Below are 23529 nucleotides of genomic sequence, written 5' to 3'. Positions count from 1 at the left end.
TCGTCGGGGGAGAGGTTCAGAAATGTCTGCGCTACTGTGTCATCATTATATATGTCTGCATTTTCGGCCCATGATACAGCTGATCGGGCGAGTTCTTGTTCATCCATAGAATTGAAATCATGGTACCCAATTCGGTCTCGAAGCCTTTTATCAGTTTCCTGGAACTGATGCTCAGCAGAATTCGGATTTGTTAAGGCAGAGAAGAAAACTCTCTTGCTCTCCGGACGGATACCCTTCCTAAGGTAAGTTCCCTTACCTACATATGCTATTGTTCCTATATTTCTTTCGGATTCTTCCTGTACTTCTTCCTCCTCGGAGGAAGCCTTTTCTTTCTCTTTCTGGTGTACTGCTATCACTGCTTTCTTAATCTTCTTATACATAGAGTCTATGCAATTTTGTCTGTCATGTCTTCCATCAGCTATATTTTGACCCCACTTGTTCAATGCGTCTAATTCACTCTGATCTGTTCCGGGCCTGTCTCGTTCTCTTATTAGACAATTTATGAAAAATCGTAGTATCAGTGCTTGCATGCCAACTTTCTGTTTCTCCATGGCATCCTTAATACTGTCAGAGTCCTTTCCTGTCTGAACGAACTCATATATTCTGTCTAGACGATCCTTCATTCCTGCATAGCATAACAAACTATCAGTAGCAGATCTTAACCGTAATGATGCCAATATCATTAAATCGTCTTTTCCGGGTACTGGATCATATCTGCAAACTGACATGTTTTCTTTTAATGTGTCAAGGCGGGATGAATTAGAGGAGTGGGGAGACCTGTACGTGAGAGGACTCTGCATATCTTTGAGATTGAATCTGTGAGTAGGTGGCGGGGTCTGAGGACCCGCGGTCGCACCTCCTGAAGCGGACGCTTGTACATTACCTCCCTGGGGAGTCTGTATCTGAACGTGAACTTGTCGTTTAGGTGGATCAGGCAAACGTGGTTTCGGTAGGTCAGTTTTGAGTACGGGAAGTGGCGGGGCTGGCGGAACAGGGGAAGTCTGTTGCGGTACCGGCGGAACGTGACCTGGGGGTGGAGTGCCACCCCCGTCCCTGTCTATAGGCAGGGCACGGACAGGCAGATTGGTGTAAGCTGGTGCTACATCGTCTAAGTATGAATTTAGGAATATGTCTTTAGTAGTCTTATGCATTACTTTAGTTGGAACTAATGGTGACGGCAGATTTTTCGGTATTTCTGAAATGGCGTCAGGTGCACCTTCGGCCAAAAGATACATGTTGTTCACTTGGCTATTTCGGATGCGATCTATTTGTTCTGATTTTACTCGAATTCCTTCAATAACTAATTCGTTTTCTTGAGCCTTTTCTGATTCTTCAAGTCTGTCTTCTCTACGGAGTGCTCTTTCAGCACGTTTATGTGATTCCTTACGCCAAAATTCTATGGCGTCTTTCTGAGATTGTCTGGCTTTCTTTTTCCGTAATGCTTCTTCTACCTTTATGATGCACTCGGCATCCCATGTTCCGTTAACTGGCCATCGGTATCTTTCCTCTAGGTGCTTGGTATAATCGGTCCATAACTCTAGATACAGGATGGCGTCTATGCCATGTTTGTTATACATGAAATTACCTGGAGTGTCCCTAGGGGGGATTGGAATTTCTTCCTCTAACATCCCTTTCCTAGTTCCTATCTGCTTTAACTTGTTGAAAAACGGCATTGTGCCTACTTGATACTGAAATGCTTGATCCTTGATACTTAATTCTGAATGTAACTATTTATACAAGAAAACACAATAATGCACAAAAAAACAAGCACATTCATACCACGACCTTAATCACAAAAACATTTAAAACATAGATGACTACCCCACTATACTAGATGTACTGCTAAACAGTACAGATACACTGTTGTAACAGTGCCAAAAAATTCAGAAATTCGGAATACTAGACATACTGCTAAACAGTACAGATACACTGCCTAAAAACAGTGCAGACCGGACTTGCGTACCCAAACCCGTCTAGATACGACCCAGCAATGGTACTCACCGGGAAGCACGGAAACAGAAGGCCTCGGAAAAACTCGACTGGACTCGACTCGGGACTTCGGAAAACTTCGGAAAACTTCGGAAAACTTCGGAAAACTTTCGGAAAACTGGTGGGCCTCTTGACACCTCGGACCTTGCTTCTTTCGGCTGGGCTCTGGTCGGGATCCTCCGCACTCCTCACCGCCTCGTCTGGGCACTGATCGCAGTCTTCGTCACCTCCGTGGGTCAGAGGGAGATGCAGGAAATCCTGCCGGTACGCGTAGGTTCCTTCTAACTGATGGCAGGGGACAGAGCTTGCAATGCGCCAACCGGCGCGTGAGGTGGGGGAGGGGTCCCTATTCGGGCGCCAAAATGACGTAAATAATTAATTTACTCTCTTAATTTCTATGCAGGTAAGTACTTAATCAATAATAACTCAGATCGGATGAAAAAAGACAGAGTCCGTGGTGTGAGAGTTCTAAGGGGTTTTATTCCTTAAAAAGGAATGGTCATGGCCAAGATATCATGTTCTGACCACCACACAGGGTGTCAGAAGGGATAGAGCGCTACATTTTATTAACAGTACATAGCTTATATACTTATTTCATTCCATAAGTAACAGTGCAAGAGGCGTAACAGCTGAGAGAAGACAAGATAACAATATACACGTGGCACATGTACGTAATCAAGAGGCGTGAACTAGAGGTGTGTGCTAGAAACGTCACAGATAGGTGTCACAAAGGGGTGGCACTAACAGAAAATGTGGCAATGTCAGCAGAAATCGGAAGCTTGGATGCGCGCGCAGCTGGATGACGTGTAACTGGAGGGGTGCAGGGGACTTGACATTTACACTGACGGAAAGAGACAGAAGTCTGGCATGTCAGATCAACTTGTGCTTCTATCATATCTGATATCTGATGTTTAGGAACTAAGCTATCTGGGCAGAAAGGTCTCTAGAGCAGAAGCTATTCTATACTTGCTGTGAGTGCGTGTATAAGCGCCTGAGTGTCTGTATGAGAAGCGTGGGGGCATGGGGCCTTCCATGGAAGCATGGCAACAGAAGCTATGAATTACTTGCATAGAGACAGGTCGGCCCTTTAGCCCTGTAGCTAAGGAAGGATGTTTACTGAAGCTAGCAGGAAGGAATGTATTTTCGGGGAGGGAAACAGATAACTCGAAGGTTATAGTCAATCTTGGCAGGCAGCAGGCTGAGCTGAGCACGGAGGGCCGCGCTAGAAGTAAGTCAGAGTTCACGGATACGGGGGCTGCCTGGGCAGAGATTTCTCGGAGTCAGAAGCCAGAAAAGAGGCTCGGTGGCAGAGATTCAGGGCCTACTTCAGCCAGGGCTGAAAAACGTAGGAGTACACTACAAAAAGACGTTGGCGTAGCATACTTAGGAACGGACCATTCAATCCATTCATGGTGGATCTGAAAGAGGACATGTTAACGTTGGACGCAAATGTATTTGCGTCTTCATAGCTGGTACAGGAGGGAAGTTACATGCACTGTAACTCGTACATGGAGTCGGTGGGGTACTCGCTAGGGAACACAACTTGACCATAAAATTTATATTACCTCATTGGTACGCCGAGAAAGGCGAAACATGACACCCTCCGGAGTGAAACTGCGACCTGCCAGATCCAGGGCATGGACATCCGATACCCGCTTGCAAGAAACAAGACATAACAGCATAGTTAGCTTGGCAGACAGTTGTTTGCGTGAAAGCAAAGAATTGACCGGCCAGGCGTCCAGGAAACGCAAGACCACCGATGAGTCCCACAAAGAAACATACTTCGGACGTGGAGGATTAGCCAGGTGTATACTCTTCAGCAATTTAGCCACCAAGGGATGCTCACCCACCGGCTTGCCGTCAATGTGGGGATGTCCCGCAGAAATAGCCGAACGGAAATTATTGATAGTACGATATGCCAAACCGGAGGAGGCCAGAGAGGCCAGAAAATTAACCATCACGGAAACATCTGCTGCAGATGGATCAACTTGTCGTTGAAGACACCAATCACTCCACCGCTTCCAAGAGCCTCTGTAGCGTTTGTGAGTGCCCGGAGCCCAGGCGTCGCTGATGAATTTGGAAGCGTCAGCCGAAAGGCCCGGGACCGACCAGCGTTTCCCAAAATCCGCCACGCCAGGAGCAGGAGAGAACCTGACAGAATCAGGGGATGCGGACCTTGAAGTGGATCTAGAAGGAGATTCCACTTTTGGGGAAGAAGGAACGGAAGCGCACAAGTCATCTCCAAAAGAATCGGGAACCAAGCTTGAGCCCTCCACAGAGGGGCAATTAAGATCAACTCTGTCTGATAGCGTTTCGCGTATGCCAGAACTCTGGGAATTATCATGAACGGAGGAAAGGCATAACACAGAGTCGTGGGCCAGGTCTGGAGGAAAGCATCCGTGGCCAGGGCCTTGGGGTCCGGCCTCCAATTGTAAAACAGTGGGAGTTGGGTATTGAGCCGAGAGGCAAACAGGTCTATCTGACACTGGCCCCATGTCCGAAGAAGTTGACGGAACACACGGGGGTGAAGCCTCCAATCGCTGAAATCCTTCAGATACCTCAAATTCCAATCCGCCACAAGGTTGCTGTGGCCGGGGAGATACTCTGCAATAACCGTGATCCGTTGTTGCAGACAATAATGGCAAAAATCCTTGGCAATCTCTGCCAGCAGGCGCGACCGAGTCCCGCCTAGCTTGTTGATGTAGCGAACCGCTGACACATTGTCCATGCGGAGAAGGATACAGCAATTGGACTTCAGAGGAGAGAGACAACGAATCGCAAAGGAGCCCGCTAGGAGCTCCAGACAGTTGATATGAAGGGATAGTTCCTGAGGAGACCAACGACCCCCCGTCAAAATCGGACCGCTAAGGGCCCCCCAGCCCCAACCACTGGCATCCGATTCTATGACCACTTCCGAAGTGGCACCGAACAGGGCTCGACCATTCCAAGCCTCCATATGATCCAGCCACCATTGCATCTCCGGCCTCGCCTCCTCCGAGAGAGGAATCTGATCGGAATACTTTAGGCCATTCTGGAGATCACGGATCTTCAGTCGCTGCAACGCCTTGTAGTGCAGCGGGGCCGGAAAGATCGCCTGAAGGAAAGAGGCCATGAGGCCGACTACACGTGCTAACGATCTCAATGACACAGTCGGTTTCGCAATAATGGAAGTCAACTCCCGCTTGATATAACAAATCTTTTGATTGGGCAAAAGTAGTTGACACGAAAGAGAATTGACTTTGAACCCCAGAAAGTCTATGACTTGAGTCGGGATCAGCACAGACTTCTGTGCGTTCACCAAAAAGCCTAGGGATTGCAAGAGGTCTATAGTCCAGTTCAGATGAGACATGAGCTTGAGAGGGCAAACCGCCAAAAGGAGGATGTCGTCCAAGTAAATGATCAACCGCACACCCCGACTCCGCAGAGAGTCCACGACCGGCCTCAGCAACTTCGTGAAGCACCAAGGTGCTGACGAGAGGCCGTATGGGAGAACTTGGTACTCGTACCAAGTCCCCTGCCAATGGAATTGGAGAAAACGAGGATGGGGACGGAAGATGGGAACGGAAAGATACGCGTCCTTGAGATCCAGACGCACCATCCAATCCTTCTTGTGAATGAGATCTCTCAAAAGATGGATTCCCTCCATCTTGAAGTTGCGGTACACCACTCCCCCATTGAAATCCTTGAGATTGAGTACCAGGCGAGAGCCCCCTCCCTTCTCCTCGACAAGAAAGACTGTGCTGCCGAGCCCGCGGGGATGGCGCACGGTGGGAATGATCGCCCCCTTCAAGAGAAGGGACTTGAGTTCCTCGGTGATAAACTCCTGATCCCTTTGAGAGAAACAAAGAGTACAGGGAGGATGAGACTGATGTAGAGGATGGTAAAACTCTATTTTGTACCCCTGAACTGTCTCCAGCACCCATGCATCGCTGGAGATCAAGCGCGAATTGTTGAGGAAAAAACGTATCCTGCCCCACAGAACAACAGAGCATGCAGGAATCAGGCTCACCTGAAGTGGCGGAGTCTTGGTATCCTCCTGATTGTCCGCCGGAACGGCCCTTCCTGTATTGGCCACGTCCTTTACGGGATGGGTAGAAATTTGACTTCTGGGAGTAGCCTGCGCCAGGTTGTCCACCCCTATGGGACTGATACCCTCTTTGGGAGGGCTGTTGCTGAGTATTTCGACCGGCCTTGGTGAAAACCGGACGAAAGGTCCGGCGAAGAGAGGCTTGGGCCTTATCCAGGCCACTAAAGGTGTTAACAAATTGGGTCAACCCCTTCAAAAAGGGTTGTCCAAAAAGCAAACCCTGAGCAGCAGGGCCTGACTCAGAAGTTGATAGCTCGGCCAGCTTGGGATCGAGCTTAAGAAGAATTGATCTACGCCTCTCGCTGGAGAGCGCGCAGTTAGCGTTGCCTAACTGACAAATGGCACGCTGAGCCCATTCAATTAGTTGGTCCGGATCAACCATCCTAGAAGTACTCTTTGCAAGAAAACCAAGATCTAAAATCTTGGTGAGGGGCCCCAGGAGATCCAGAACTTTATCCTGGCACGAACGCCAGGACCTATCAAGACCGTTTTTAGGATCCTTCGCAAACTTGCGTAAATACGTAATCATAATGGGGTCCACCTCAGGAGTATCTGCTAAATGGTCCTCCAGATCTGGCCTTGGACATTCAGAGCGGAGACGGGCATGTACCTCCTTTTCAAAGGGACGACAGATGTGCTGTTGCACGTACTCCGCCACAGCAGGGGATGGAAGCCACGCAGTAGATTGAGGATGGACGATGTCCGCTGGCTCAAAGGTTAGAACCGGGGGATGTGTAGGGGCATCCACAAAATGCTCCTTGCATTTCCTTTTCTTTGGTGGAGGAGGCGCAGGTTCCGAGGACGAGGAAGAATGGTTATCCTCACTGTCAACGTCCTCAGCAACCACAGCAGGCTTAGATGATAAGGACTGCGCCAATTTTCGGAAGTCAGAGGCATGGGGATTGGCCGGGGATGACTTTTTGGACGCAGGGACCCAACCCTGCTGTTTGGCATACATAGTCAAATGATGCTTCAATGGCGTAATAGCACAAACTAGCGCCTTGTTCATAGAGTGCTGCACTCCTCTGTCTAATGCTTCCACCAAATCCTGTTCCAATTATTCATGAGCGTCGTCTTCATAATCACCTTCATCATCATAGTAATATTCAGACATGATGGAAATGTCGAAGTCTGCCCACAAGGTGATGTAAATATGGTTTGTCACAGACAAAATTCAAGGGGAGTGAAAAAACCCTCACAGCAAGCAAAGGTTGTAGCCAAAACTACTTGAATAAAAATAAAAGGTGGAGGGAGGGCTTGCTGTTAAGCAAAAAACGTCACTCTAGGCAGTGCCTATGCCGATTATACAGCCGGAGACATTTCCTCAGTCTCCGGCGTCAAAAGGGTTAGTTTCTGGGGCTGTGGGTATGAGCGCCGCAAGGACGACCTTCTATCTGCTCCGGTGACAGAACAACACGGAGCGCCGGAAATATAAACCGCGCATGCGCGGAAACCAGCTGCCACAGAAACCGGGTAGCGCGCGCTGCAAACGCCGAGTGCGCGAGGCCACCAACCCAACTCCCACTCCACAAAATTGAAAAAGAGGAACAGGCGCACGCGCCCGACCTTCCGGGAGGAGACCCTCGCTCCCAGCCCCGTCGCAGAGACGCAAAAACGAACGTGATGGAAACGCGCACCATAAGCAAGCAAACGCGCTGAGAAATTGCCAAATAACAATGCGCGAGCAAAGCGAATATAAGCAAGGCAAAGAGTAATTAAGCACAAGCCAACAGCAATAAGGTAAGCAAAGTACACTTAACTGGCTGCGGAGCAGCAAAGAAAGAGGAAGTGGGACTATCTACACGACCTTTCATACTGTAGACTCTATGGTTGACCCAAGTGTTCATGGGTGTTGTAGTTTTATCTGCTTTTTATGGCTGCTGGGCATTTCTAATAAAGAAATGAGATTAGCATAATCGGAGCCTCCTGTCCTGAAACGAGGAGGAAAAAATGGCGCAGGATTTTTGCTTGTAATTAACTTCTTGCCTCCTTTAAATTAACGGCACTGCTGTTTATGGTTTATTAGCTCAGAAGAAAATAAGAGGAAGGTAAAAAAATATATACACAACAATAAAATGTCTATATTTAAAAGGAAAAAAAATGTAATGCAGTCCCATGGAGCTAACTATCCTCTCTACTATTTCTTGCTTCTCTAGGTCCCGTTTCCATTGAATGGGAGGATTGGGTGACTATGTTTGAAACTTACTTGGAAGTTTTAGATGGCCTATGTGAGTGCTGCTTGTAAAAAGACCTTACTTTTAAATAAATTGGGCAAAGATGGACAACATATATTTATTTGTTTACCTCCAGTAACTCAAGCCACAGGGGATCCAATAGAAGATGTTTATGTTGAGGCAAAACAAAGTTAGAGGCCAGATTTGCAAAAGAAGTCAATTTAGTTATGAATTGTTACAAGTTCTACACTTATCACCACAAAGAAGGTCAATCGATTGATGACTTTATTTCTAAATTAAGAAAGCTTTTTCTGAAATGCAAATCTTCAGACATGACAGATGAGCTAGCTCGGGACCAGTGGATTGTCCATTGTAGATGCTAAAGTGGTTGAATAATCACAACATTGTATGCAAGAAAGGGATAAGAAAGTGGGTAGTAACAGTGATGATTCTTAGGTAGTCGCTATGTTGAAGTCTAGTCGCAATTAGCCTAGACCCAAGCATCTTACCAAGGCTTGTTATAGAGGTGGCAGCACTTTCCATACTGCTAATTACCACAGATGTGTAGCTTTAGAGAAAATATGCAGGATGTATGGTCGTGAAGGGTACATTGCGGCAGTATGTAAACAGGTGGGAAAAACTAAAGCGGCTTTTGTAGAGGATACCTATAGTGCTGTAGGACAAAAAGATAGTGTTTTGTGTGTAACTGATGTTGAAAAGGAAGTGGGCAGGAAAACCAGATCTGAAGTGGATGGAAATACAGCTCATGGTGGATTCTGGGTCCATGTTCACTATTATTCCCCGGGTGATGTACGAACAAATGTGGTCAGGGGTGAGTTTGTTTCCTAAAGAAATTAACCCTGGGGGCTACCAAGGCGAAATGATTTACCTTCTAGATTACATACCTGCCGCTATAGAGTTTAGTGGGAGAATAATTCAAGGATAAGTCTACATAGTGGAAAGTGGGCCAACTATTATGAGGTGGATGCACCAATACAATCTTTGCATTGTTGTTAATCCTAGTGCTGTGAATCAGGTAATGGTCATTGAAGACCTATGTTTGAAAGACATCTTGAAAGAAGCAAAATAGGTTTTTAGAGAGGAGCGGGGATGTTTAGAAAGGTACGAACAGAAAATTGTTTTGAATCTGGATGCTGTACCTGTGCAACACAAATGAAGTCGCATTCCTTTAGAGGCCCAAGTAACCGTCAAGGAAATCCTCAAGGATATGGTTTCATTTGGGGTGATTGAACCTTTTGAGAGTTCCATGTGGGTTTCTCTGTTGGTGATTACTGAAAAATATTATAGGAAGCTCAGATTTTGCATTGATTTTAGGTCTCTGAACCAGAACATGGCAGTGGATACCTATCAGCTGCTGAACATAACTAAGCTTACTTTGGCTTTGAATGGGGGGAAATATTTTCCAAATTGGACTTAAAGAATGCTTATCACCAAATTAAATTGCACGATCAATCGAAACCCCTTACGACGTTCATTACCATGGAGGGAAGCTTTCGCTGTACAAGGATGCCTGTTGGACTATGTTAAGCAGCAAGTGTTTTTCAGCGCATGATGAGAGAGTTGTTCAAAAACATGTCCAATATTGTTTATTTCCAAGATTATATTCTTGTCTTTGGTAACACTGCCGACCAGCATAACATAGTGCGCAGACAAGCCTTGCACAAGATATAAGAAGCTGGTTTATCCCTCAGGCATGAAAAATGCAAGCTTCTGGTTGAGAGGGTGGAGTATTTGAGGTGCAATATCTCTGCTGAAGGGGTTGGGCCTAATCAAAATATTTTGGATGCCATTAAGGTAGCCCCTATACCTGATGATAATGATAAGCTGAGATCTTTTTTGGGTCTCATAGAGTACTACTCAAAGTTTGAGCAAGGGCTATCTGAGAAAACTGAGGTGTTGAAATCATTGTTGAAAAAGGGCTCCATATTTGATTGGAAAGGACAACATCAACGCTGTTTTGATCTCATTAAGAAAACTCTGGTCCATCATAAACACCAGCTGTAGTGAGCCGAAAGCAGCCATTGAACCCAACATATCGGCGGAAGCCTGGGAAGGCCATTACCGGGCCTTGTACTCCATTGAGGGTCTCTCTGACGACCCTGAAAACATTCTAACTCAATCTATATTTAATATGCAGCAAGAGGTTATTGAGTTCACGGAGGTGGAAGTTTGCAATGCAATCACTAAACTCGCTACAGACAAAGCACCAGGCCTAGACAAACTTCCGGGTGACCTTTTCAGGCACGAGCCAAAAATTTGGGGTCCATATCTTCAGATTCTATTTAACACAATCTTGAGAGGCATGGTGGTTCCCTGTACTTGGTTGGGTGCAGAGATTGTCCCCATATATAAAAAGGGCTCTCCTCTGCTCCCATCCAACTACAGACACATAAGCCTAATTGATGTCCCCCAGAAAATCTTTGCGAGACTCATCTTGGACCGCCTACAACACTGGATAGAGGAGTTTACATTTCTTAGTCCCTATCAGGCAGGGTTTTGGAAGAATACCTCCACCGTGGACCACATTTTCCGTTTACTACTCTTGCATTGGAAAACGGTGAGAATAGAGGGTGCCAGCCTCTATTTGGTATTTGTGGACCTTCGCTCTGCATTTGATCTGGTTCCCCGGGGGAAGCTTTGGAGTGTTTTTCATGAGCTGGGCATTCCTATTCACCTTCTATCCGTCCTTATGAGGCTACATGAGGCTAACTTTGCCCAAGTTAGATGCTGGGATAACGGCGCTCTGTTGTCTCGGTTTCCTGTTGGCAGGGGGTAAGGCAGGGCTGCGTGCTCGCACCAACCCTGTTCTGCCTCTATGTCAATGGGGTAATCGCGCATCTTAACGGAGTACAAGACAACAATGCCCCTAGGTTGGCTGGCAACAGGGTGCCTGCCATCATGTTCGCCGATGACACCCTCTTACTTTCTAAATCACCTATGGGCATACAGTGAACATTGGATGGTTTTGAAGAATTCTGCACTATCCGGGGATTAGAGATAAACTCCCTTAAAACCAAATTTATGATCTTTTATCCCCCTAGAACAACTTGACCGAATCCAAGTCTATGGACTACGAGACTCGCAAGGGTAAATACCTTTGACTACCTGGGGGTTACCATCAATGAGAACATGATGTGGGGTCCACAGCAAATAAAATCGCAACTAAAATTGGCCCAACTCTCTGGAGGAATTCTGAAACTATCCAACAAGTCCACTAATAAACCTGTTGGTCCTCCGTTGGAAGTTTATAAATCACAAGCAAGGGGTGCTATGATGTATGGGGGTGAACTATGGGGTCATTGTAATAGGACCGAAATCACCAGGGTCGAGAATACATTTCTAAGACAGCTCTTAGCACTCCCAACCAGTACCCCGCTCCTTCCTCTAAGGCTTGATCTGGGAATTAGATCTATTGACAAATAGTTAGCATTAAAACCTCTCAGGTTTTGGCGTAGGCTCTGGGTGACACCAGAGCTGATAAATTATAGACAGGAACTCAAAGAAATACTAACTTATCCGAGTGCTCTGAAAATCCCCTGGCTCACTTGTATTAGGAATGAATTTACAAGGTTAGGAGTTCCTGATCTATGGGCTGACCCTGAGAGGGAATGTAAATCTATTTCACGTATCACGTTTGCTAAAATTTACTGTTATGACAAACTTAATGCAGCACTAAGTAATCGTCAGATTGGTTCTGTTACTGCTTCTTTTTTTTGCATGTGAAGGACTTTTATTTGTTTGAGCGATTTTTAGATGACATATATCCAATTCTAGCAAAAAAATTGTATGTTCAACTGAGGCCTGGAGTTCTACCCTTACGAGCTTTTACCAGCAAGTGGCTATCTCCTGCTTCGAAGAACTGCCCAGCATGCAATTGTGATATTGAAACGGAGCTCCACGTCTTCTTCTTTTGCCCGGCGTACGTTAAACTGAGGAGGTATTGGCTCGTACCCCTGTGTAAAAATTTGGGCTTTCGGCATTGTTTGCAAGCGCTCAGAGTGTTAAAGTAGAAACAACTGGATTTATTGTATTTGCCGTTTCGCAATTTTTGGCAGCTACGTGGCATAAGCACAGAACCTTTGCAGATGGAGTCTAAGTCTGGAATGGTAGCCATTGGCTATCCACTGTTTCTTTATAAATTCCACTGTTTTTTACAAATTCTATTATTTTTACCATTTTTATGGGGCTTTGACATGCATGAATTTTGCCTAACTGTCTCTATTTCGAAAATGCTTTAGAAATTATTTTTGTATTAGCTGATTTTCATTGTCATCTATGTGTACTGTTTTTATATAATTTTTGCCTACTATTTATGGTATTTTACCGAAATAAAGTTTTTATGATGATGATGATGAGAACTTTATGTATTAAGTCCATGTTTTTTACCAACAAAACTGTCATAGTATGACCAGTACAGGAGCGTATTATCAAGTCTGTCTTTTAAAGGGTTTTTTTGAGCCTTAAAACTTTAGGTTCTTGTTTAATGTCTAATCTTCCATAAAAGAGAAAGCTGCAGTCTCCTGTCATACATACAGAGGAGTCAGCCTGGGATTTCTTTTTCTTTTTTTCTTGGTCACTTTGATTTTTGGGAGGAGGAGTGTGAGTTCCTCACAAGATATTACACATTAAATCGCCAGAGGACATAGGCCACATAATTTGTATGCAGGACGATGTGCACTAGGCACAGGATCTTAAAATGTACCTGACACCTCGATGACAGCATGTGGAAAAGGCAAAGAACTAGCTTGTGTTTTGTGTACCTTTGTTCAGAGTGATCACCTGTGGTGCTTAATGCTGCACTTACTGCAGCCAAACTAATGCCTAAACTGGGAAACCACCATGCACAGGGTGCAATAATCCAGCCCTAGTGCAAAGATTTACGCTATGGGCAGAAAGGATGGAGGTCACTCGCAAGATAACCTGTGACCATGACGAAAGTTCATGACACTGGGGTTAGGCACTGTGAATGCCAGCTTTGGCTTTCCAAAGTTCTCGCTGAGTTGGAAAGGCCCGAACATAAGCTGCCTAAGTAATATCCGAATCTTTGAGCAATAGTAAGTATGATCTTTTTTGAATAGCTAATTGTTCATGTCTTCTAATGAGACCATCATGAGGTCATCACACAACAGGGTGACTGACAAATAAGCAGCCACACCAATAGACAAGTTAATGGATAAATAGGGACAGCAAGTGACAGAGAGATTAAAAAATAGACATATGGATGAAAAAAGACGTAGATATATATATATAAAACTCTGATAGACAGGCAACTTAATCCGTAAATATGCAAATACACCGGTGGATGGATAGACGGATCCGTGGATAGACAGGGAGATGAATGAACAGATAAAGTGGGACAAAATGATTAAAAAAAGGGTAGACAGTGAGACAGAGGAAATATTTCAAAGGTCGCAAATGCCATCATCACTATAACCTCAACAGTGCACTATTGAGGGAAGTAAGTACACTTATTTTAAATGGGTTAGATTAATATTAAGCGAGGTCAAGCTAATTGCAATACAGCACTATATAATTCTTTGTTAGCATAACAAAACTCAATGCAATGCCCACATATTAAATATCAGCGCAGCCATTTTTTCTAGCTTTGGAGTTCATAACCAGCCATGAAAGACATACCTAGTGTGAAAAAACATATTTTCAATCCGCATTTGAGTTGTTTAGTGACCCATCCTCTCCTTTCGTTCCAATATTTAGGTGTTTCTAAAGAAGGAACAAAGCGCGCTTCAGAAAAAGGGAGTTTTCAAGTTGTCTCTGCAAAAACCCGCATTATTCAACTAAAACTGAGTTACTGAGGCTGTTAATGTCTAGGCTTTCTGTATTATTACTGCACTTCATTTAATTCTGCTACCCCATAGTTCGCTTAATGCTGTGCAGCTTCTCCTGTATTTTTCTCATATAAAAGTTAAGTATCTAGCACAAAAATGAATCAACTCAACTCAAAGTAAAAGCAATCCCAGTATGAAACACAAGATCATGCTGTGAAAATGATATAAAATGTTATATAAAACGAGCTATCCTATTGAAAGCGTTTGCGGCTTGTAGTTTACCTCCTATTAGAGGGATTAAGGGCATTGATTTCTAGCGTCTGTTCAGAATACAGTATTGTGAATTTTCATAGACCCATATGTAGCCTGTTCACACTCCTCTGTCTGTAAAAAAAATACATACTTTTGATTTTTGCATTTCTTGGGCATGGCTCATTTGTGACACTTGTCCTTTGTATGATACCTGGATATTTGAGAAGCCTTAAGAGTTCAGTGATGTAACATTGATGACAGCACCACCATTCTGAAAATTGTTCCAGCACCACTGCCTACTGGGGCAACAGGAGCCCGTACAGCACTGCAAGCTTTCTGTTAGTTCCATCCATCATCACAGCTGCAAAAGTCAGAATCCGAGCAACAGAATCAACTGTAGCACCTTCGGGAGCACTGCAAAGGCCCTAATGCAAATACACTGAATAGGCGACCAGTACACATGTTCACCTTTGAGAATACAGAGTGCGCCATTCTGCCTTGACTGCCTAACGGTATCGTAGATCAAAGAAGAAGTTGTGCACATGATGCTAGATGGCTTCTGGAAGACCAGACAGTCACAGTAATCACTGCTTTCAAATATTCTGGTTGGGGGCAGACAATCACAGTTAGTACAAGAACATAACTTACTTAGGACAGTGCTGGAACTGAGAGAGTGAACAATTTGAGGGTTGTTTGATTCATTTCATGGCAGAAAAATGCACAGGTAATTTTAAACTTCTTGGGGTTGCTAATGCGCAATTGTCCCTAAGAGCCCATCTTATCTCCAAGTCACTGGAACATTTGGCATGGAAATCTTGCAACAGATTGTATGTAAAAATATGGCAAAGTGTCTTCAAAGTGCTATTTTTCTTTGACACGATTTTCATCTTAGTACATTAGATTATATACCTGCATTGAGAGGTGTTTATTAAACGTGATAGTTTTTAAACATTAAATTAGAAACACTCATGCCCCACCTACCACTTAGACGACAAATACCATTAGAGAACTAAGAGGCAAGTCAGTTGTCATGTGCACCCTATATGTGGACTATATTCTTATTTAACATGGAGCAAAATTACAGTTCATTAAGTAAATTACAAGAGAGATTTTTGTACAGCACACACCCTCATGTATTTCCAGGTTTTTACAAATGAAGTAATGAAAAATAGGATTTTCGATAAAATAAAATCATTTCCTAGGATCACAGAATTTGTTCAAGTAGTCAAGCTGGAATTGATCCCAGGTTTTCTGATCTTATATTGTGCAATTCGGCCACTAGATCGGTATCCCTTTCTCGCTTCTGTTTGTCATCAACGTTTTATGCTGTGTCTTTCAACTATGGTGCAAGAGGTTCAAGTGAGGGGAATGGGCAGATACCACAGAAAACTTCAGCTCATTTTGTGTTCAGTAGTTCAAGAGAAGAACCTACCATTTGACCCGACACATGTCTTGAAGGAAGTTGTACTGGCCATGCAGTGCCACACTTGTTCCATGTGCTTTAATAAAGCTTGCCCTGGTCCACAGTACCACATTTGTTTCTGTATCCATGAGGGAAGCTTTCACTGACTGTCACTGCAATGCCACACTTGTTCCAAGTCCTTACAGGAAACTTGCACTGGCTCTGCAGTTTCACCCTTGTTCCATGTCTTTTAGGGAAGATTGTGATTAACCCCGGACAGAGCTGGTAGAGTGCAACTTCCCGGAGGTCCACTAGCTAGCTGTAGAAGAGAGGAAGACTGATGAATGCCTTTGGTCTGCACATGAAACAAATTTCATGTGAGTATTAAATTGTCTTGACTGTAAGTTTAAGGCCTCCTATCAAGCTATCCTAACAGTTTTCTTTAAATGCATATTCATTTTAAAAAACTACATATAATCCAATAAATTATACTGTACACTTATATGTGGTACAATAGACTAATACATGTATTATTAACAAAAAACAACAAATGGTCGCAATTTATAAAGAAAGCAATAAACACATACATTATGCATTCTCACTAATCCCTGGCAAATGCACTGCACCGAATACGTTTTAGCGCCCAACCTTACAATCTGCGCCGATAGAAGATTAATATCAGCAATCCAGATGTCTCTGAAAATGAAAAACATTAATACGCACACACATATATGTCAAAACACACAATACATGCTCCTTCTATACCTTGAGTGCACCATATCTCATTGGTAATATTAGATCACCCAACTACATAGGGCAAAGGAAAATATATATATATGGCTTACCCAATGTAAATGGATGGAGCCAAAATGAAGCTACTCCAAGCAAAAGTGATCTGTCATTTTGTTACAATTTTTGTCTCTGGAAACCTCATCCAGCACCAGGCATAATTTCCTGTAAGTACATAAGTTACCATACTTGTATTGCTGCTGACAGAAGTCTGCTGCAACATATCTACCAAATTGATTTAAAACAGAGACACGGTCTGTGTCTCAGTATTTGGGTGGTGGTTGTAGTAATCTACTTGTGTACTGTGTTTTTAGGGATGTGCTTTTCAACTTGTGAAGTTGAACTGAAGTAAGTTTAATCATGCATTTAGTGAGGTTCACGGACCTGATGTATGGATGGAGAATTGTGTCTTTTCATTGAGTGGAGTATGTGCCCTGTATTTGAGTTTCAATGGGTAACAGAAATTGAAAGAGATTCAGGAATACAATGCTCCTGGTACATCCCAACCTGACATTTCAACAGCTGAAATGTCTGGGTAGAGCAAAGGAAGAACATGGAGAATTACCAAAGGAACTGGGTTCCTTAACACAAATTCTTGTGGTAGTTGTCTGTTTCTAAGGGGCTGTTCTAGATCCCACACAGCATATTGTGGTATGAACTTGATCAGTAGAGTTCCGTGGGGCGGTGAGGAGGGGCGGGGGAGGGGCAAGGTGAGAGGTAGTAAACACCGTAATATGGATTCATGGAGGTAAGGAAACATTTAAATGAATAAAACAAATTTTGTTGGCACGCTGTATTGCAAAATGTGATACAGCGCGTGCAACGTAATTCATTTTATTCATTTAAATGTTTACTTACCTCTGTGCATCCATATTCTGGTGTTTACTACCCCATACCCTGCCCCTCCCCCGCCACTCCCATCAACCCACGGAACTCTCTCCACAGACCGCTACTGAACTTCATTGGGCACAGGCCGTAATATCCAAATTTCCCTTCAATTACTCTTTCTACATGCCTGAGGAATAAAGAGGAGTTATCATCATCCACAAGTTCATTAGAGTGTAACCCACTTCGCTACACATTGAGAGTCCAAGTCAATAAATGGGATCAAATGTAGGTTTATTACAAATTCAAAGCCAGACTGATGTATCCAAGTATCAAGAATATATTGTAAAAGTACAGAATGACTACTGGCAGGCCAAATCATCTAACAAAGTTCAGTCTCAATAACATGAAGCATACAATGTATTCGGTAATAGCAATTCAGAAAATGAGAAAGAGAATTTGGTCCTCTTGCGGTCTTCTTGTCTGTTATGCATGAGGAAATCTAAATCTCAAAACCTCAATCTAAATTAAACAGCACTGATTGGGCAAGCCCTCATTAGATCCAGGAGAGTAGTAAGGGGTTAGCATTGCAAAACCTCTGTAGAAATTCTCCAAATGGAAGACCATTGTATAGCGCAAAGCCATGCAACAGAGATGTTGCCAAGAGCCAAGAGGTATGTATTTCTCTGAGTCTAACAGGAGTCTGTCTGAACTAAAAATGTGACCCCCTAATAATCTTCACATAAGATTTGAGAATCTTACATCCTGTGTACTTTTCTCCCTTCTCACAGTGAAACTTGACTCCCTCCCTTGCTGCTCCCCTCTCCTTGTATGCACATCATAACATCCTTGGATTTCTCCCATCTCCGGGTATCACCCAAATGCTGATACTCTCTTTGTTCCTTAGTGACTCTTATCTATGCCAAAGTTCCTGTTTGAGCCTCACTGTCTTGCATACAAAATGTGCCTTTCACTAACTAATGACTGCCTTTAGACTTCACCTGCAGAGGAGAGAACACACAAAGCAAACAACTTTCAGGTTGAAAAATAAACAGTAAGTCCAAATGCTTAAGGCCTTTGGTCAAGCTAGCATAGCAGAATATGTCAATGCATATTTGAATACATGATTATAGATTCATATACAGTTATAAGATAAATACAGGATAATAGTCAAATGAATACATAAATATATGAGAGCTAACATAATCATTCAAATCACATAAATGCAGATATATATGAGAAGAGCAATTTGGTATCAATGTAAGTAAACATTAGAATGCACACTCATGTACATGTCTAGATTATACAGCAATTGTTCCTTAAGTATATCGGTCAAGTTGCATCACTTTACTTTAATGACATTAAAACACACAAATATATGGTCCCATGTGTCCCTGTATATTACAAGATCAAAACATAAAAGGGTAGAGCGAACTCCAAGTGTCTGCAACTGCTTATAATGAAGATGACCTGGAAGAGCAATTGTGTTTATTTGGTATGTTTCCAGGCTGTCTTCCTTTAAGTGCAGCAGTTGAAGTGCATAAAAAAATGATGTGAGCTGTAATGCTGGGTGCAATGGTTTTGGGGTCAGTGAGTAGGGAGGTGGGTTTAAAGTTATGGCTCAAATGAGTAACAATTCTGCAACTGTTTTGTTATTTTTTCACTTCCAGGTAAAAGCATGTAAAATAAAGTGTATAAGTTAAATAAAAATAAATGCAAGCTAAACTAATCAGTGGGAAATAAACAGTTTTGTGTTGTGAAACTTCAGGTGGCTAATGCAATCACTAGAGATATCTGTGTGTGACCAGAGATCACAGAGTTGAATCGTAGTTGACGTGGTGAGAAATAGTGGTTTGTGTATTTATGGTGCTATGACGTTCCAGCCTCCGAGAAAAAGCACTGTGAATACGTAACTCTTTATTTGTATCTATACATTTTAGTAATAAGTAATTAGACAATACTCTAAACATTTTCCAAGGGTCCAAAAAAATGACGCACTCCTGAATGTGTCTGGTAATATCCTCACATTACCTCTCAAGGAGAGTAAATCTTTGACCTTGGTACTGCAAGTGATTCAATCCATTAAGGCCAATACTGGCTCACAAGCAACTTTATACTTGGTGATACATCAATTGCACACATTTAAATTTATTTCAGACAGCAGGTACCTTAGTTAGAAGGGTCAAATCAATCAATCAATAAATGAATCAATCAGGGAATTGTGAAGTGTGCTACTCACCCATGAGGGTCTCAAGGCGCTGGGGGAGGGCGGTGGGGCAGCTCCGGTCAGTCAAAGAGCCAGATTTTGAGGGTCTTCCTAAAGATGTGCAGAGTGTGTGCGTGTCTGATGTTGATTGGGAGCACGTTCCAGGTTTTTGCTGTGACGTAGGAGAAGGCTCTTCCACCTGTTTTGGCTCTGCGTATGTGCAGGGATTCTGCAAAGGTGAGTTTGGCGGATCGAAGGTGGTTCTTTCATTGAGATATTGGGGTCCGATATTGTGGAGGCATTTGTAAGCGTGGGTGAGTATCTTGAAAGTTACTCTCTTCTCAATGGGGAGCCAGTGGAGGTCTTGCAGGTGTGGGGTGATGTGTTAATGTCGGGGAACGCAGAGGACGAGTCTGGCTGCGGTGTTCTGTATGATCTGGAGCTTGCAGAGCAGGGATTTGTTGATCCCAGCATACAGGGCATTTCTGTAGTCTAATAAGCTGGTTCTCAAAGCATAGGTGATGGCCTTTCTTGATTTGGGAGGGATCAATTAGAAGGTCTTGCGAAGGATGTTGAAATCTACATTTGAAACAGGTAGAGGATATGGCGTTGATCTGTCAAGGCATGGAAAGGGAGGAGTCGAGTATGAGGCTGAGGATCTGGGTGTGATCCGTGGGTGTGGGGGGGCTGTCGAGGCCGGTGGGCCACAGGATCTTGTCTCATGCAGAAGGGGATGGCTGAGGACTGGGACTTCTGTCTTCTCCAAGTTGAGCTTTAGGCAGCTTCTGCTCATCCAGGTTGCACAATCCTTCATTCCTTCTTGGAAACTGAGTCTGGAGGTAAGGTGGTCCTTGGTTAGGGAAAGGATGAGCTGGGTGTTGTCGATGTAGGATACTATGTTGAGTCCATAATGTCTGGCGATGGTGGCGAGGGGGGTCATGTAGATGTTGAAGAGCGTGTGGCTGAGAGAAGATCCTTGGGGTGCTCTGCAGCTGATCTCTGTGGGTTCATAGAGAAAGGCAGTAAGGCTGATTCTTTGGGTTCTGGCGGTGAGGAAGGATCCACTGAGGGCTTCTTGAGGAGGAACTTGACTTCTACACGTTTCCAGTCATCGGGGAATGTGCCGGCTTCAAGGGAGGCATTAATGGTCTGTCGTAGCTCTGGTGCGATGGCGGCGGCAGCTCTGTGGAAGATGTGCGGAGAGCAGGGGTCCATTGGGGCTCCTGAGTGAATGCATTTCATGGTTGATACGTTGTCTTCGGTGGTGACTGGGGTCCAGGACAAGATGGTAGGCTAACTTTCATTGCTGGGGGGCAAAGTGGGTTTGGTATCCTGTGTCTGTTTGTCAAAGTTGTCGTGGAGGGATCTTATTTTAAGGAGGAAGTAAGAGTCGAGTTTGTTGCAGAGGTTCTGGAAAGGCGTTACATGCGTGGCTTCTCTGGGATGATGTTGAAAAGTTCCTGGTGTTGGCATGGATTTTGTTACAGATGAAGGTCCTCTTTGTGGATCTGATGAGTTGGTGGCATTCTGTTATGGCGTTCTCGTAAGTGGAGTGGTCTTCCGAAGTTTTGCTGTTTCTCCAGTTCCTCTTGAAACATCTGCAGATGCATCTGGCTTGTTGGAGGTCGGTGGTAAATCAGGAGGCATTCCTGGGTCGCTGTCTGTCAAGGTTGCGGGGGAGGGTGAGCTAGTCTGCGCAGTTGGTGATTCGTCTGTGAAGTTCTTTGGCTGCTGAGTTGATGTTGGTCGTGGGGAAGACTTCACAATTGAGGGTGGCGTTGAGGTGCTACTCGGTGACCTTGCTCCAGTTCCTTCGTGGTACGTGGCGTGCCGGTTTGGGTGCAGTGTTTTTTTTACATGGAAGTGAACGCAGTAGTGGTCCCGTCCAGATGGGTTGTGTGGTGTGGCTTAAGTGGACGTTGTTGCCTCCTTCAAATATGGGGTCCAGGGTGTGTCCTGCCTTGTGGGTAGGGGTGGTGATGAGTTGATGCAGTCCGAGGTTGGCAAGATTGTCCAGTAGGGTAGTGGAGTTGGGGTCGCTGAGGTTGTTGAGGTGCAAGTTGAGGTCTACGATGAGTATGTAGACCATGGAGGTGATGGCGTGGGGCGCAATGGAGTCGGCAATGATAGTGGTGAACACGGGTCAAGGTCTGTGAGGTCTGTAGGTGAGAGTGCCTCGTAAGGTTGTTCTGGGACTGGTTTGGATCTGGAAATGGAGGTATTTGGTGATGGACGGGGAGTTGCTCATGCTGGAGGTGGTGAGTTGGAGGGAGGTCTTGTGCGTGATGGTGAGTCCTCCTCCTGGGCGTTTGGGGTGGTCTTTCCTTAGGATCTTTTATTCATCGGGATGGCGGTGGCGATGTCAGGGGTTGAGGTGGCATCTGGTGAGAGGATGTCAAGAAGGTCCCAGATCACGACTGCATGTCTGTGCAGGAAGCACACATGGAGGAGGATGCATCTCAGGGCTTCGAGGCTGCTGGTGTTTGGAATGGAATGTCAGCCATGGCGGTGCAAAGGTTGGTGAAGGTTTGTTGGCAGGAGAACTGGCCATGGGTGGTGGCCAGGGCAGACAGCTGGCAGTTGTTGTTCCTTCCTGGGTTGAGTGCAAGGAGGGCAGAAAGGTTTTAGCGGTGGGTGGTGGGAGAACCAGGGTCCATGGCACTGTCGCAGTCCGGTCGCTGATAAGTACAGATGGGCTTTCCTTTGGGACGCCAGCACCATTTACTAGGGAAGTGGGAGGGAAGCACAGCTGGGAGGCGGGAGCAGGAACAGGCAGGGGCAGTAATGGTGGGGAAGAGGACGGCAAACACGGGCACAGAGGACACAGACAAGGGCACAAACAACAGGCATAATAAACTGCGGCACAAAATTACAGGAAAATGACAGACAAAAGCCAGGAAACAGGCACAAACCCAAGACAGACAACAGCAGACCAGCAGAAGAGCAAGGCTCACCCACTGGACCACCAGGGATGAGGCGCAGGCAGGAGACTGGGGGTGGAAGAGGGCCTTGAACACCTATCTGCACAGGGCAGCAGCAGCAGCACAACAGCGGAGCTGCTGGAGGAGAGAGCAGGTCTCTGTCCAGGAGGTCAGAGGTCTTGCTCACCCCACCTCTTACTGTCCCTCCCTCAGAATCACAGCAGAACAGCCCTCCTCTTTCACTTTCAGGCAGAGTTATCGTAAGATAAGCCTTAACGTTTCAGTATGGTTGTTTTTCCAGGGTGTGGCAGGAAGGAAGCCAGCAGGTTGCATTCATAAGCAGAGCCCTATTCCAATGGACCCCTGGGGCCTCAGAGTAATGACCCAGGAGAATGAGCAAAGGAGCCAGACCAATTGTAAAAACCATAACTACAATTAGAGCACATGTGTTGTGGCAAAGGGGCCAGGGGTGGGTGTGTGCATTGTACCCCAATTATGTGTGTTGTACTATGAAAAAGGGTGGTGGGGTCTAATTACTAGAATTAGGGCCCAGTTCATGGTTGCTGTGCATGGAATAGGGCAGAAGCAATGGAGACAAAGAGAATAGGGGTGAGATGTAACACTTTTTTCCATTTTTTCACACCATGGGGAAACATGTGGTTTGTGTTTCAGGCCTAGGATGGATGTCTCAGCAGAGTGGGCAGAGCAGTCAGCTGACTTTGCAGAGCTGTAGGTATCATTGCCAATGCGAGTGCAGTGGCACCAGGGCCAAGTAGTCTGAAGTACCAATTAAACCCCAAATGTAGCTCTTTTACTATCCTTCCTTCCTTGCTTGCATTAGTGCCCACAATACATTTGTGCCAATGTTGCTTTGCACCTTAGCGATGTTCCATGGGCCTAGAAAATTGAAGCAGAGATGACATTCTAGTTTGTGGAAGGAAAGCAGTCCCTGACTGTGGCTGAATCTGCCAAAAGAAAGATTTGGCTGAAAATACAGTCGAAGGTGAATGCATTAGGAGTGACTCCAAGGGACATAGATGACCTGAAAAAGAGGTGGTATGACCGCAGGAGCATGAC

The sequence above is a fragment of the Lissotriton vulgaris genome, chromosome 2_1 (genome assembly GCF_964263255.1).
Source record: "Lissotriton vulgaris chromosome 2_1, aLisVul1.2, whole genome shotgun sequence".
Taxonomy (NCBI): domain Eukaryota; kingdom Metazoa; phylum Chordata; class Amphibia; order Caudata; family Salamandridae; genus Lissotriton; species Lissotriton vulgaris.
This window is presented reverse-complemented; position numbering follows the sequence as displayed.